This window comes from Eubalaena glacialis, chromosome 4 (assembly GCF_028564815.1).
Source record: "Eubalaena glacialis isolate mEubGla1 chromosome 4, mEubGla1.1.hap2.+ XY, whole genome shotgun sequence".
In the NCBI taxonomy this organism is placed as follows: Eukaryota; Metazoa; Chordata; class Mammalia; order Artiodactyla; family Balaenidae; genus Eubalaena; species Eubalaena glacialis.
In genome coordinates, this window is record NC_083719.1 from 12,462,031 (window position 1) to 12,478,255 (window position 16,225).

A 16,225-nucleotide genomic window follows, 5' to 3' on the forward strand; every position below is an offset into this window, starting at 1 on the left:
TTGCTCGTCTGTTTTGAATTTCAACAAATATTGAATACAAAATAACCTTTAAAATCTTGGCTAATGATCCACTACTTCAAAGTTACACATCCCTTCTAAGAACGTCTTAACATGTTTGATGCTAACGTTTTCTCACATTTCCATATTTTACTGTAAATAAAAAAGAGGTATGTTAAATGCTGTGGTGTATGAAAATAACAATCAGATTCTTCTGTAATGGGGACAATCACCTGTATGTACTGCATAAGCCAGTGCTGTGCCTGCTGTCATTTTGTTCTCCGGGTGAAGAGTTGCAGAGTAACGAGCTCAGCTCCAGGGGCTGTGCGTTACCTTGACAGGCACGCGAAGCAGGAGTTCTCACTTGATCTCTACAGCCCTTTCCTGCTTGGAGGCATCTATGGTTTTGCATCACCCCTGTCATTTAATTGACACTGTTGCAAGTTATCCCCTTGATGTGTTACTGTGACCAAGAAAAAATGAACTCTCCCCTCTGTGTTCACAAGCAGATATGATGACAGCCTGCAGCAGTTCTCCTGAGACTGATACACGTAGAATTGCTGCTCTGGACTCCTGGCTCCACCTGAGCCTGTCCAGGTATGTACCTGGCACGTGTGTGTTCCCACTGGCCTTGCATCTCCTTATCCAGTGCAATGATTTCCACATCAATCCAGGACTGAAAGGAAGAACTTTTTCACAGGGATGGGCAGCCTATAACTCTGTGACATATCAACCCATGATGTTTATCCTTAACTGTGTTGGGGGGATGGGACAGGGTGGTAAATGAATTCTTTAAAAAGAGGGGCAAGACCAGATTGTGAAGAACATTTCGATACAATGAAAGTAAAAAATAAAGACGACTTCTCAGTAATTGCTGTGTTCTGGGAAAGCATCAGAACAGAAGATTTTAAGGGAAGAGGTACTGGGTATTTTTATGTTTTTAATTCAGTTGTATAATTGAATGTAACAAACTAATTAAAAGGAACTGCATATAAATTAGCACCACTTTTAAATGCCAACAATAAATTGGAAGTGAATTTCCTGTGTGATGCCAACATTTAATGTCTCTCTAACCTTATAGGGTTCAAATGATGAGAGGAATTTTAGCAAAAATGAAAATGTATGCCCTTGTCCTTTTTTGATGTTAGAATAAGTTTCTCTCTTAAATTTTGGCCATGTGTGTCCACACTGAGGGGTTATATGAATATTAGTACAAGACTGACTTTTTTATTGTGGTAAAATATACATAATATAAAATTTACCATTTTAACCATTTTTAAATGTTTAGTTCAATGGCATTAAGTACATTCACATTGTGCAACTATTACCACCATCCATCCTTAGAACTTTTATCTTCAAGACTGACTTTTTTGATAAGCAAGTTTAATTCCCCTGCCTGGTACCTGGATTTCTTTTCCTTTTCACATTATCTTTCTATCGTGCCCTTCTAATCTCAGTATTTCCTCCAGCCTTAAAAGACCCTCAGTGTAAAGTCCAACGTGAGGGAGGTTTAGGTGACCAAATGAGTCATGCAAATTATGTTTTGCTTTGTCTCCAAAGTAAAGAAATAACTACAGATGGCTTCTGGTTTCATCCTAGGAACACTATCATTTGAAAGGTCCCCAAGAAACTGTATTAGTTCAGGGCCACCTTAGTGACTTGAATTTCTTGGATGTGGGCCTTCACAGCCCTGAACCAAAGTCATTTCCACCCACGGGGGAGCCAGGGGAAAGCCCCAGGGCCTTCTCTGGTGTACAGGAGAGCCCCAGACAGAGCTAGCATAGGTTCAGCCCAGCCTCCAGGAGAGAAGAGCAGCTCAGATCAGGGGCATTCCTGTTAATTTTCCAGGGACTTTATGCAAATGAATTTTGGATGGAAATATTTGTTTTTGTTATATATCAGATGATTTTCTCATATTTTAATGAGATCTAAGAAAGACCATTTTAATTCTGTCCAAGCAGGCCTCGGGGAGGAAAAAAAAATATCTAATTTATGAGTACTCTGAAAATGTTGGGAATCCACATTAAAGAAGGTATATGTTTTTTAACTGATAACTGACTTGATATGTGAAAACCTATACAAATAGGAATAAAGGAATAACTAATTCAGAATTAGTTCTCTTAAATAGCAAGTTTCTAAAGCTGCGTGATTCTTTTTATAAGAATGTGTTTCACACTGCTTAAGACTATGTAAATTGTTACTGTGTAAATTTTAAAAATATATATTTTTATAGATCTAAAACTTTAACGGTCTATTGGGTTGCTTGTCATAAGTTGAATATTGTTTCATTACCTTAGTATTGACTATACTTAGGTATACTTTCCTCTATAGTCACTCAGTTTCCTTCAAATCCTGTTTGTCACAATGTTTGTTTTATAGTCAGACACAAAATTAAGTGGGTCCAAATGGTACAATCACTTCTATATTATTTGCTGAAAACAGTTGAGTCGTCCCTCAATTCACTTTGGTTTTAATCCTGTCATACTCCTCTAGGCTAAGAAAATGAAAGCTTATCTGGACTACATTTATGCTTAATATCAACATGGTTTATAAGTGACAGAACAACTACTCACATATTCAATCAGCCCTGGACCAGAAGGCTGTGTAGAACAGCCAGAAGTGCATGCCGTCTGTCTGCACTGGAAGACCATAGAATGCGCTTGAGGAAACGAGCTCAGCGTGGAATGAGTGTGATTCAAAGCCAGCGTGGATGAGTGGACCACATGTGGGACGATCAAGTTATATTCCTATCCGGTGTCTCTGGAGAAAATACCACTCTCTTTTTAAAAAAAAAAAACACCAAATTTCTGAATATAATTGATCCATTGGTCCTCATAGTCAACGTCATCAGGTCTCAGATTATTTAAGTCATTTTGTTGCCACCAGTGTCGCTTAGTCACTTGGAAAGTTTAGTCAAGACAATTTCCTAAAATTTTTTTTAAATGCTCGCTTTAAGTATTTTCAACTTAGTCTAGATGGGTTGTAAAACCCATTTCTGTACAAGTAGTTTATTTAAATAAGGAATGTGTCCTAAGAAGCATTCCTGAGGTACAGAAATATTTTTTCCATTGAAATCGCCTATTCGTAAACAAAGAATATTTTCTTATTTCTAACTTATAAAACCTCAGACGGAACATCTAGACAGAGCCATATAGAGGATGGTAGTTAAAACTATCAGCATAGCATTTTACTATTCTGTTTTACTCATCCTCGAGTTTGAAAAGGTGGGGTGAAGGTCAAATCAGTAATGCTAGAAGGCTTCATGGACAACGTATAACTTTACTCCATTGCTCCTTACCATACATCAGCACCTTTATAAGGACAAACACAAAAGCCTGAGACTTTCCTGGCCCCATGTCTTTTTATCACTGTCATCCCCAAAGACAGAATCTGGGAAACAACTTGGGATCTACTTCACGTACCTTCAAGTCTCGGCTTTTGTCCACTGCTCAGTGTGTACATGGACTTCCTTTGGGTGCTGGCTTCTCTGTTGGACCGAGCTTCATGGGAAGGACCCCAGGGCTAGGTGATGAGAAGCAGCTGGTGCAAACTGACAGTGGGGGCGAAGACCTGAAAAGCTGCATGAATGTTCTGGAACTTTCCGTATGTGATTCCAAGTAGACACATTTATGACTCCCTTAAATAAAAAAGGAGCAGAGATGAGGTGATACCTGGTGAAAATGATGTTTATTATAAAATATTCGTATCATTATAGCTAAATAGGAAAGATAAATATATGTTTATATCTCTTATCAGAAGCTACCCTTAGCTACAATTAAGCATGCTGAATAGATTAAAAGAAAAACTCAGCACTGGTGTGTATTTTGATCTATGTTTAAATTCATTAGTCAGAAAGTGGTAAATGAGAAATTAATTTTTCCACTTGGTTTATATTTCACAAGATAAGAGTGGACACTTCAGTCTGCTTGTGAGGCCAGTTGTATTACTGGTTGCATTTTCAGCTGTCCCTCCTGTGTGTCCTTCAAGGTGCTAGCAGACTGGAAGACACTCCAGGTACTGTACAGGAAAAGGAAATGTCACATGATTCTCTTTGTAAAGCAGGAAGTAAAGTGGCTTTTTCCCTTTGAAAATTGTGACAGAACAGTGCTTATAAAACTATCCGTGGTGAATCTGTGGTGACGGACCCGTTCTTAAAATTTCCAATTCTTTGCAGACTGGCACTTTTGTAAAATTAAATTAAAATGTTGCACTGAGATCAAATTGCTATAAAAGTTTCTAAACACTTGCTCTCAGTTTCTGTACACATTCTTGCAGATGGGCAGAAGGAGTTTGCTATGTGGCACTGGTCTGTAGAGCACCCTTTAGTAGCAGTGAAACATGAGTTTCAGGCAAGGATCAATAGCTTCTGATGTTATTTATCTGGGAGTTCGGGATTTTGCCCAGAATGGGAGGGCAGTGCTTTTGTTTTGTTGTTTTGCTATTGGTCCAACTTTTGTGTCGAGTTGTCCAGTACGCGCCTTGCTCAGGACACCTGACTGAGGAGGTGAATGGGGGCTGGGATCTCTCCTCTGAGTCATACCCTCTGCTTGGCGGACGTCCTTGGATCAGCCATCAGATAGTCCCAGTTACATTTGCTGCTTTTTTGAGAAGGCTCCCATAGGTTTCTACATTCTCTTAGCGGAAATCAGCAAGAACCTCCTTTTGATTTCAGTTCGTTATGCTTAACAAAAATCTTCATCACATTTATTTCTTTACTGGATTTCAAGCTCCTGTGGGAAGGAGTGTGGGTCTTATATTGTTGTGACTAGAACAGTGCTCATACTAATATCAAATGAATTCCGAATCACAGGTTGATAGTGAAAGCCATGCTCAGCTGTTAACCTTCTTGAAGAAGCAAAGAATCTCATAGTGTGATGATTTTTTTCCTTCTTTTTTATTGATCCAGGACTTGAAGAGACCTAGTTTTTAGATGTAGTCCTGGGGAGAGAAGCTTCCTGAAGTTAATGATACCCCGACATATTCATCCAGTCAGAGAGACCTATGGAATGGCCACAATAGACATGAGGTCAAACCAAGTATTGTTAACATTTTATCTCTAGTGAGGTTAAAATTAACCAAGGACATTGAGTTCACCGAGAAACAGGTTCTTAAACAAATATAGCTCATGAAAAAACATTACTTATTGGGGTCACGGACTCCTAAGAATGAACAGAACCTTAATATGTCTGGGGAACACACGTGCCGTGTTGCACTGCTGGTGGAAGAGGCCTGACCCCAGCGTGGACTCTGCAGAGCCTCCTGGCAGGTCGCAGGTAGGGTGTAGGGTGGGGCTGGTGTGGCAAACAGGGAAGCAAGGGCATAGCAGCCTGAGACCACCTCAGGTATTTACCAAAGTCAGAAGCAGAAGGACACACCCCTTGGCGGGCACAACTGACGTCAGGAAAAATGAAGGCCTGGAAGCTTATCACCAACACAGAGGAAATAACTTCGGTGACAAATGGGACAGGAGAGAGTTCTTAAACAACAGGTGGCTTGTAATGGTCTCTTCTCCACCAGACACATCCATCACGCCTTGGTTCCTGAGGGTCTTCACGCATCTGAAAGGCACACTGTGTTTGACCCTCACAGGCCTCGTCGATGGTGGCCTGAAGAGGGGGCACAGGCTCAATGTCTGTAATAAGAGTTTTGAGCAATTCCATGAATTCCAATTCTGTGTGGGATTTTAGTGTGAATGACAAATGTTTATGAGCCTAGGTTGCTGTTTTATGATTAATATGAAATATTGCCTGAGCCTAAAAGCCAGTCTTGCCAGAAACGCAAGAAGTATGTTTCTAACATATTTTGGGTTCTGTTCAAGCAGTTAGGTTGTGAGGATAGAAAACCACTTAAGTCAGTTCCATAAGGCGAATTCCACAGACCGACAGGGCAGGAAGTACAGCCAGTCCTCCTGGAAGGCACCTGGGACCTAGAGAACCAAGAAGTAAAGCTTCCAGCAGCAACTCTCACGATCCACGGAGAGATGGTCTCATCGCTCAAGATTTCCCCGCCTCACTCTGTACATGATCTCTCTCTCTCTTTCCCTTCCTCTCTTTGTCTCTCTCCACCTCCATCTCCCACTCTCCATCCTCCGGGCACACAAGGGTGCTCCTGCCACTGAAGGAAGCTGCATCTTAGTTCACCAGTCCAAAATCCTGAGAAGTAGAATCTGATTGGCTCAGCTGACCTACAGTCCTTGAACCACGTGCACAACTCTATCCAATCATCTGTGGCCAGGGCATGGGGCCCGGGCGCCTGCAGCACAGATTCAAAGTTTCTGGGAAGCAGGTGTGCTCAGGGCGTGCCTCAAACCATATCAACTACACGTGGAGTTTTCACAGCTCAGGTGCACACGTGAGTGACCTTCAGCGAAGGAAGAAGAATCAGCGTAGTTCAGAGCACCTCGTAATTAAGGCTGTTAATCATCCAATTAGCGTCCTCACCGATAGAAATGTTAACGAGTTCATCAGAGAAGAACACGGACAAATGCAGGTGACATCAAAGCTTTAGGGTAAGAGTCACACAAGGTTGCCCTCATGAGGCAGTTTTCTTAGTGGTGGGAGGGAAGATAGATAGGAAGAAAAAAGAGTTACAGGTGTCCAGAGTAATTCCCTTCGTGTGCAGGTTTGTTGCTGTTGATCTGCTTAAATAGCCTAGAAGACACACATGTGCTGTTTTTAAAATGCAGACCGAAGTCCTGCGAGCTTTCCTGCAGCTTTTTGATGGAAAGGGGATTTACAGTTCTGTCCTCTAAACCTCAACTACATGTGTTTTCAGCCCCATTTTTGGCCTGCGGTTGGCTAGCTCTGTAAAGTGCTCTGGCTCCAGTACTTGAACTTCATGTTGCAAAGGGTAAATTTGGCATTGTCTGCTTCCTCCAAGTTCCATGACGACTTCCTTAATTTGTTGTTCTCTTTGTGCCCTGGGTAGTAAATTCTTACCGACAGTGGAGATTGGCTCCTGCACTCTTAAGCCTAGGCACCAAGGTTGTCTGGAACCTTATGCACAGAATTCCCAACAGTTCTATCACAGGTTAGTTTAATGTTTACTGTAATGAGGTATTGTTTTCCCTATGCCTCTTATTCCTTCTACAGGATATTATATTTGTTGAGATACAGCCTGGAGCCAGGGAACAGAGCAGAGAACCCAGACCCTTAGAAGGGTAAACCTGCTGGTTGTTCTCATCCGTCAGATTACATTTGTGGCTTTCTAGACAGTAAGTAAATAAAAACAACGGGAAATCTTTGGAGCGCCTCATGGTGGATATCAGAAAAGATAGTTTGGTGTTGTAGATGAATATTCACTAAATCTATTTCTGGTCCAGCCTGTGTTGGGGACATTAAAATTACCTACATTTCAAAGGTTAACAATGCAACTAAACTAAGCCAATGTAAGTTTAGGCTTAAACATACAGAGAAGAGGAACTATTTCCCACAAGCTAATGGTCGGCAAGACCTAATGGAATGAGTAAATGTGTTGAACAGCGCTGTAAAAATCACAATAACAAAAGCAGTCAGACTTAAAGCTTCATTTTAATAACCTCAGACACCAAGTTGAATATCCATGTGGGAAGAAGCAAACACCTTATAAAATAGATATTGTTGGTGCTAAACCTATACTTACCCCAGCTCAGGGAAAAAGAAGTAAATAGATATGGTGAAATGATTTCAAATGGTTCCAAGCCATCTCCCTTACTTTACTCTTAAACCATCCCCAGATAATGAGATTTTCAAAGTCAGTTATTGTGTTGAACAAAGGACAGTGATGAAAAATAGTAACCAAAAGCATTTTCAAATGAGTGAAGCAAGATATGCTTCTTCAAATATGAAGATATCTCTCAACATAAAACCATTTAACAACTTTTATAAAGTTTAGGAATTAAGCAAAGACATGTGGTAAAGGACAACTGCTTCAAAATTGTAGCAATGCCTCGAAGTTCCTATTTGTAGGCTGATGGTCCTAAGGAGATGCATTAGGACCTCGTAGATTAATGCAATCTTCAGTGCCATTTAATCCTAACAGGGACCAGGAAGTTTAGCATTATCTATGTAGCAGGCCAAAAAGCTGCCAAGTCCTTGTATACAGAGAGAATCAAGTATCACACTGAATTACTGACCTGGTAATTAATGATCCACTATCCGCCAGCCACTTTTCTTTACAGGAGCATTCTAACTGTTTCTCAGCATCCAGCCATACGTTTGGTCCCTCTATGCAACTGCAGGCAACCTCAATTCCATGTTCCCTCACAGCAACTCTTTAGTCTCAAGCTGTACCATGTGGAGAGAGGATTTTATGAATCTCTTGCCAAGGATCTTTCAGGTCAAGGTCAAGCCATGGATCTTTCACATTATGCCTTCAAGAGACCAGCATCCAAAGTGACTGTTCAAGAGACCCAGAGGGTCACACCTTAGTAGTAGAGCTAAACTAGCTCAGAATAGAGACTACTCCAGATATACCCTTAAACACTTCAAAAGAAGCCATGAAAGGATAAAACCAATCTGATCTTCCAGGATTTTAACTACCTTCCAGAACAAAACCAACATTCTTTAAAGGAGGATAGCTAAGTTCAGATACTCAATGACCTAACAACTCAATGTTCAGGATCCAAAAAAAAATTACTAGACATGCCAAGAATCAGGAAATATGACCCATAACCAGGAGGAGAAAAAGAGTCAATAGAAAAAGACCCACCAATGACAGAGATGGTGGAATTAGTATTCAAAGACAATGAAATAGCTATTACAAACATGCTCAACATGTTTAAGTATCTTTAAATAATATGAATATAATCAGGAGAGATAGTGAAGACATAAAGAACCAATTGGAACTTCTAGAGATGAAAATTAAGATATCTGAAGTGAAAAAATACACTTGGTGGGACTAACTGCAGCTTAGACATGGAAGAAGACCAGTGAACCTGAAGATGTAGCAGTACAAACTATTCAATCTGAAACATTAACTAACTAACTAACTAAATAAATCAGGCCTCAATGACCTGGGGATAATATAGAGTGGTTCATTATATGTTTGATTGGAGTCCCAGAAAAGTGTGTGTTGGCAGGAGGAGAGGAGAGGGAGACAGAAAGATATTTGAAGAAATAATGGCTGAAAAACTTCCAAATTTAATAAAAACTATGAACCCACAGATCTAAGAACCTTAAGGAACCTGAAGTAGCATAAACACACACACACACACACACAATAACATCAAAGCACATTAAAATCAAATTTCTGAAAGACAGTGATAAAGAGAAAATCTTAAAATCAGCCAGAGGAAAAAGGCACATGGTGTACAGAGGAATAAGGATAAAAATGAGAGCAGATTTCAGAAATGATGCAAGTCAGAAGACAATGGACATCTTTAAATTGTAGAATGAAAAAAAAATACTGTCAACATAGAATTCTATATCCAGCAAAAATCTTCTTTAAAAATTTTACCTTAAGGTGAAATAGAGACTTATTAAGACAAACAAAAGCTGAGAGGCTTTGACATTTAAAATCACTATAAGTATTGTTAGAGGAAGTTCTTTAGGTAGAAGAAAAATAAAACCAGATGGAAACTTGGATCTAACAAAGGAATGAGGAGTACAAGAAATGGTAAATATGTGGGTAAATATGAAAGTATTTTTTCATTTTTAAATTTCTTCTATGACTAATTAACTATATAAAGCAAAAATAACAAACATGTTGGGTTCATAACTTATGCAGAAATAAAATGTACGACAACAATAGCACAAGGATGGAAGGGGAAAATGGAAGTATATTGTTATAAGGTTATTATACAATATTCAAATATTATTTAAAGTAGACTTGGTAAGTTGAGGATATGTATTATAAACATTAGCACAACCACTAAAAGCTAAAAGGTAGAGGTATAGCTAAGAAACCAATAGCAGGAAATAAGGGTAAAAAATGAACAGAGAACAGATGGGATAAATAGGGAACAAACATCCAGATGGTAGATTTAATCACAACCATTACATGTAAATGGTTACAAACACTCAAAATAAAAAGAATGAATTAGATCCAGATGACTGGAGGGAATTCCTGATGCCCTGTGAAGTGGAAAAAGCAACATACAGAGTTGCTGTTAGCATTTGTTTATCTATGGGTAGTAGGAGGGAGAGGTGAGGGAAAAACAAAAGGAGACTGACAAAATGGAAACATATGCATGATAAAATAACAAGGAGTGTTAAATATAATCTATGACAGCATTGTTGATAATAAAAATGTGTTCTGAACATAGACCAGGACTAGAAGATGACATGAACAAGTGAAAACACTGAATTGACCTAGGATGTGATTGTGGTTAATTTCATTCTTAGATTCTCGACCTTCCATATAGCTTTTATAACAAAATATTAACATTTAAAAATAAATGTATGAGGTTTGAAGATACAGAAAATCATGACCCAAATTCCTTTTATAGAGTGAGTGGTTCTTTGACTCTCTAGTTTCGTGGAAGGAAAGTGAGTGAAGACCTTTTGTGCAATAATTCTCCCAAGATAGTTCCAGCCCTGTAAATGCTTTAACATCTTATCTGGTATTAGCACAGGGCACTGGCTGTTGCTGTAGGTAGTCATTAAACATGGCAAGAAACTCCACCTGAAGCGAGAGTCGGTCAGAGTTCTTTGGTTGCAGGAAGCAGGAACTGACTTTGGCTGACTTAAAGGAAAGAAAATCATTGGGAAGACCAGAAAATTAGTCTTGGAATTGAGGCAGCTCCAGAAGGAGGAAGCAGGACTTCCAGGGATGGTCCATAGCAGCAGCAGTCTTGTTGGGTTGCTTCCACTGGAACTAGTGGATTCCAGTCTTACTTCAAACTTACATCACTGGCTCCAGTGTCAAAGTCCCAGAAAAAAGCACTGGACTCATCATGTGCTCACTCTCCAGATACACTAGGACCCACTGGGAGGTGCTCAGGACCCCTTAGGGTCTTGGTAGCAGGAGGGCTGCTTCCTGTAACCACAGTTCTACCAAAATCACAGGCACACAGAGAGGGAAGGCTGTTTCCCCAAAAGAATTCAGGGTGTTCTAAGGAAGGGCTCATGGACACTGGGTGACCAAAACATACCTTTCTTGGTACTGGAAAAAGGAAGAGGAATCATGGGGAAATTTTCACAGGGTTGAGCGTCATACCAAGAATGTGGAGTCTACCTGCAACACAAGATCCCACTGCATTCCTGAGTCTGGGGTCCAAACCGAGGAGGGCAAGGTTTGCAAATGCTTTTGTGCTATCAATCTGTGGGAATTGAATTTATGGTCCAAAGCCCAATATAATAGACATGATAAGGCTTGCTTTTAGCCTGAAGGAATTTGATATAGTGGTTTGTGTTGGTGGCTTATTTATAAATATTATATGAATTTTTTCAATATAAATTTCAGTTTCAGTCTCCCATCTCAAGTGCTCCCATAAGTATGTATTAATTATTATGGGTTGGGTTTTTTTTCTGATGGGGCTCTAAAACTGACCGGAAAGAAACCACATTAATACATTTGGGGAAAAGATATTCTAAATATAATAAATGTTGCTGGGTGATATGAAGTGATATGGCACGTTTAAATTAAACCTTGAAGAAGAGTATAGGCAGGTGGGCAAGTCAGGAAAATGATTAAGGAAACAAAGCACACTGTTGAAATTCTGTGCACCACAAAAGAATAGCCATCTTGCAGATGGGCTTATAGTTGAAGAAAGCAATAAGTAATCACTGAAGGAGAAAGTAAGGGTTAAATAAAGAATAAATGAAATGGAAATGGGAAGCGTTTGCTTTTGAAAACATTTGGACTCAAGATCCATCCCCAGCTTCTCAGGATGACAGGGGCTCCTGTGCATGCCTGCTCAGAGTGATGCACTTTCTCTTCCTCAGAAAGAGAAGTACTATTTACGACGTTTGTGTTAAGAAACTCCAGGGCTCCTACGGAAATGTACTCTGACCTCTTACACAACATTTTTACTTAAGCCAGAGCAAAGGAAATAATGGACGTTGAGAGATCAAATGACTGCCTTCCACTCTGTTCCCTTTAAAAATCAATAATTTTTATGAACTTCTTTTTCTTCTTAAGGAAGCAGCATCTGGCTTCATGGAATTTGGCAGAGTTAAGCATCCTGTTCTAGTTATGCTGATTTTTAAATACAAATAAGATTGGTAAATGGCAGCTAAAGTTGAACCATCTGAGTAAGAATGAGAATAATGAAAGCCAGTGAGACTGAACCATACATTTTTAGTTAGCTCTTTGTAGGTCATCTTTTCCCTCTCCCACCCGCAGTCATACAGATGAAAACATGACGTCACATGATTTGACACAATTTTTCTGTTCAAACATTTGTGGGACCTTTCTATATAATTTCTTATTTTGAAGTGCTATTTTTTACACAATTCTTTTATAACAGTGTTGTATGAGGTTAGAATTAACATCTACCATACAGATAAAGTCTGTTATGACAGGACTGATCACATGCAAATATGTGTAGGGGACATGTAGCTGCAATTATATGCTGAAGTTCATCTTTGGACTAAATTTAGAAAGGTGAAGGATTGGATACCTAGCTTTTAATCCTTTGCTCATCTGTAGAAAATGGGCCCATTTCCAGGCCAGGGCCAGGGTTATGTCTTAGAAATCTGCGACCATGTGAAGCCTGCTGAAGAAGATGATTCTTACCATGAAGGCTCTTAACAGAATTAATCTTAAGCCTGAGTATGACCCAGACACTAGTCTGGGCTTCTAGTGTCACAGGATATTACGTGCGCCCAGAATAAAATAAATTGCTTAATAATGCAATGGGATGATTTGCTCAACAATTCAGTAATAAAAATACCTTTCATGAATACAAGTCATATGACTTATTTCACAAATATTGTCTTAGCTTATCATGCATGTATAATTATTCAGAAGGTTTAGATAAGAAAATGAAGCTAATAGAGGCAAGTGACTTATCTAAGATCTCATGCTGAGTGAGTGCCTGGCACATAACGATATATTTTGCTAAGTGGATTAATGAAGTATTGTAGCAGATCCTTTGTCTTCTGGTCAACTGCTTATGAAATGTACAAATGAAGGCAAGCATAGCTGCCATAATATACAGCATTGTTGAAAGAAGAAAAGCATAATAGAAATGTCACTTTTAGAAAACTTTTGCAGGACTTCGGTAGCCTTTTGTAAGCTAGTTTTGAAAAGATGGCAGGCAGGAGAGCTGTCCTTGGTGCTGAACCTGCCATGAGGCGAATAGGTCAGAGGATGGCCTTAACCAGTTTTCCTACATATCTTCTTCTGGGCTTCTATTACCAATGACAATACTATCAATAAAAATTATATTTATAAAAAAAATTTCCTTTTTAAATATTTTAAGGACTTTATAATATTTTTAATTATAGCTTTGTTGAGTTATTATTTAAAAAGGTAAATTTAATGCTATAATTCACTAGATTTTAGTATAGTCACAAAGTTGCGGAATTATCACCACTATATAACTTTAGAATATTTTTATTAGTGCCAAAAAAAAAAACCAAACCCACAGAAACCCCTCTCCTCAGCCTCTGGAACCAGGAATCTACTTCCTGTTTCTATAGATTTGCCTATTCTGGACTTTTCATATAAATGGAATCATACAATATGTGACCATTTGTAACTTACTTCTTTCACATAGCATACTGTTTTTGAGGACTATCCATGTTGTGATATGTATCAATACTTCATTAAGTTTATTGACAAACAATAATCCATTGTATGAATATACCACATTCTAGTCATCAGTTAATGAACATTTAAATTGCTTCTCCTTTTGGGCTATGCTGCTGTGAACATCTATGTACAAGTTTTTTTGTGTGGATATATGTTTTCAGTTCTCTTGTGTGTATACCTAGGAATGGAATTGCTGGGTTATATGATCATTTTAATATTTTGAGGATCTGTCAAACACTTTTCCAAAGCAGTTGCCACCAGCAATGTATGAGTATTCCAAATTTTCCACATCCTTATCAACAATTGTTATTGTCTGTTTTTTTAATATTAGTCATCCTAGTGGGTGTGAAATTGTATCTCATTGTGGTTGACTTGCATTTCTGTAATGACTAATGACGTTGAGCATCTTTTCATGTACTTATTGGACACCTGTCATCTTCTTTGGAGAAATGGCCATTCAAATCTTTTGCACATTTTTAAAAATTTGGGTGGTTTTTCTTTTTATTAAGATGAAAGAGTTTTTTATATATTCTGGATCCAAATCCTTTATCAAATATATCATTTAGAAATATTTTCTCTCACACTGTGGGTTGTCTTTTCACTTTCTTGATAGTGTAAATGACTGTTTTCAACACAGTGATCCTTCTCTGATGAAATATTAGTCAGCCATAAAAAAGAATAAAATAATGCCATTTGTAGCAACATGGATGGACCTAGAGATTATCATACTAAGTGAAACAAGTCAGACAGAGAAAGACAAATATCATATGATGTCACTTATATGTGGAATCTAAAAAACAGTGCAAACAAACTTATTTACAAAACAGAAATGGACTCACTGACATAGAAAACAAACCTATGGTTACCAAAGGGGAAGGGGAGAGGGATAAATTGGGAGTATGGGATTTACAGATGCACACTACCACATATAAAATGGGTAAACAACAAGGATTTACTATATACAGGACAGGGAACTATATACAATATCTTGTAATAACCTATAATGGAAGAGAATTTTAAAAAAGGATATAGATATATATATACATATGTATAATCAAATCACTTTGCTGTACACCTGAAACTAATACAATATTATAAATCAACTATACTTCAATTTAAAAATTGTGGAAAAAGAACAACAGAAATACAAAAAAAAAAAAGAAAAAAAAATTCCAGTATCTATGCTCCGAGTAGCTCATTATGAAGGAAGGAACTCATTTACAACATAATTGTTGGCAAATATTATATGAAAGAAAAATTTTAGTGGTTCTCTGGTAAAAGGCTTGCTTATAAAACTGGACGATGCAGAATGTGTGGCATCTGTTCCCTGCAGGAGAAGAGGTATGCCTCACTATAACACTGTACTTTTCTCATTGTGTGGAACCTGCTCTCCTCTCAATAAGACAAACGCTGCTTGAAAATGATAGCCAGGGGAAAAAATAATGGAAGCATAGAACTGTTTTATATACTAATAAGTATTAAACTCCTGTTTTCAAATTTTATTCTTTGGCAATAAAATATATTCCTCTCACAGAATCAGAGAAAGATTAAACTATTTTTTAATTAGAAAATATTTACATCGGCAAGAGTTTTTCCCCCTTATTGGAAAGCAGAATAAGAAAAAGAGTCTAGTGAGTTAACTGAGATCAATTTTAGTCCTTTAAAAAGTTTCAAGGTTGAGAGATCAAGATGGTGTAATAGAAGGATGTAGAGCACACCTCCTCCCACAGACACATCAAAAGTACATCTACATGTGGAACAATTCTCACAGAGTACCTACTGAATGCTGGCAGAAGATCTCATACAACTAAAACTACAAGAAAGATAACTATTTAACCAGATAGGATGAAAGAAAAAAAAAAAAAAAAAAAGGAATTAGGATGGTACCTGCGCCCCTGGGAGGGAGCTGTGAAAGAAGGCTTCCCTCACCCTGGGAACTCCCTTCACCAGTTGGAAGATCATTTGGGACACATAGGGAGCTTCAGAGGCTCACAGGAGAGTGCAGCAACTGGCTTATGGCAGGCAGAACAGAGACAGACCAGGACAGACAGTCCTGGACACCTCACTGCACTCCCCAGCCCGAGACGTGCATCTGCTGGTGTGTGCAGGATCTTGGTGCTGAAACTCAGGCTTCAGTGGACAGACCTGGGGAGAGGACTGGGGTTGGCTGCAAGGAGATAGCTCGAAGGAGCTGGAGTGTGGTCCAGGTCGCAACTGGGGGTGTGCTCAAGACAGAGCCCAGATCTGCCATAGCAGCCCCATTGTTAACATGTGCAGGAAGTGAGGGGTAGGGCCCTGACAGAGCAGCCTCATTCTGTGTGTGCCTACAGCAGGCATGGCTCTGCCTCTACAAGCTCTGGCAGCATGCAAGTGCCAGTGGGTTGCCGACACGCAGAGGTGGGGCTGAAGTCTGAGCTGATCCCTGGGTCCATGTGACTTTGAAGCAGGGCTAAAATCTGCAGAGCCATATCCCTACAGCTGTATGACATTGGTGATTTACACTGCCAGGGCCTTTGTAAACTTAGCACCTATGGGACATCCAAGTGGATTA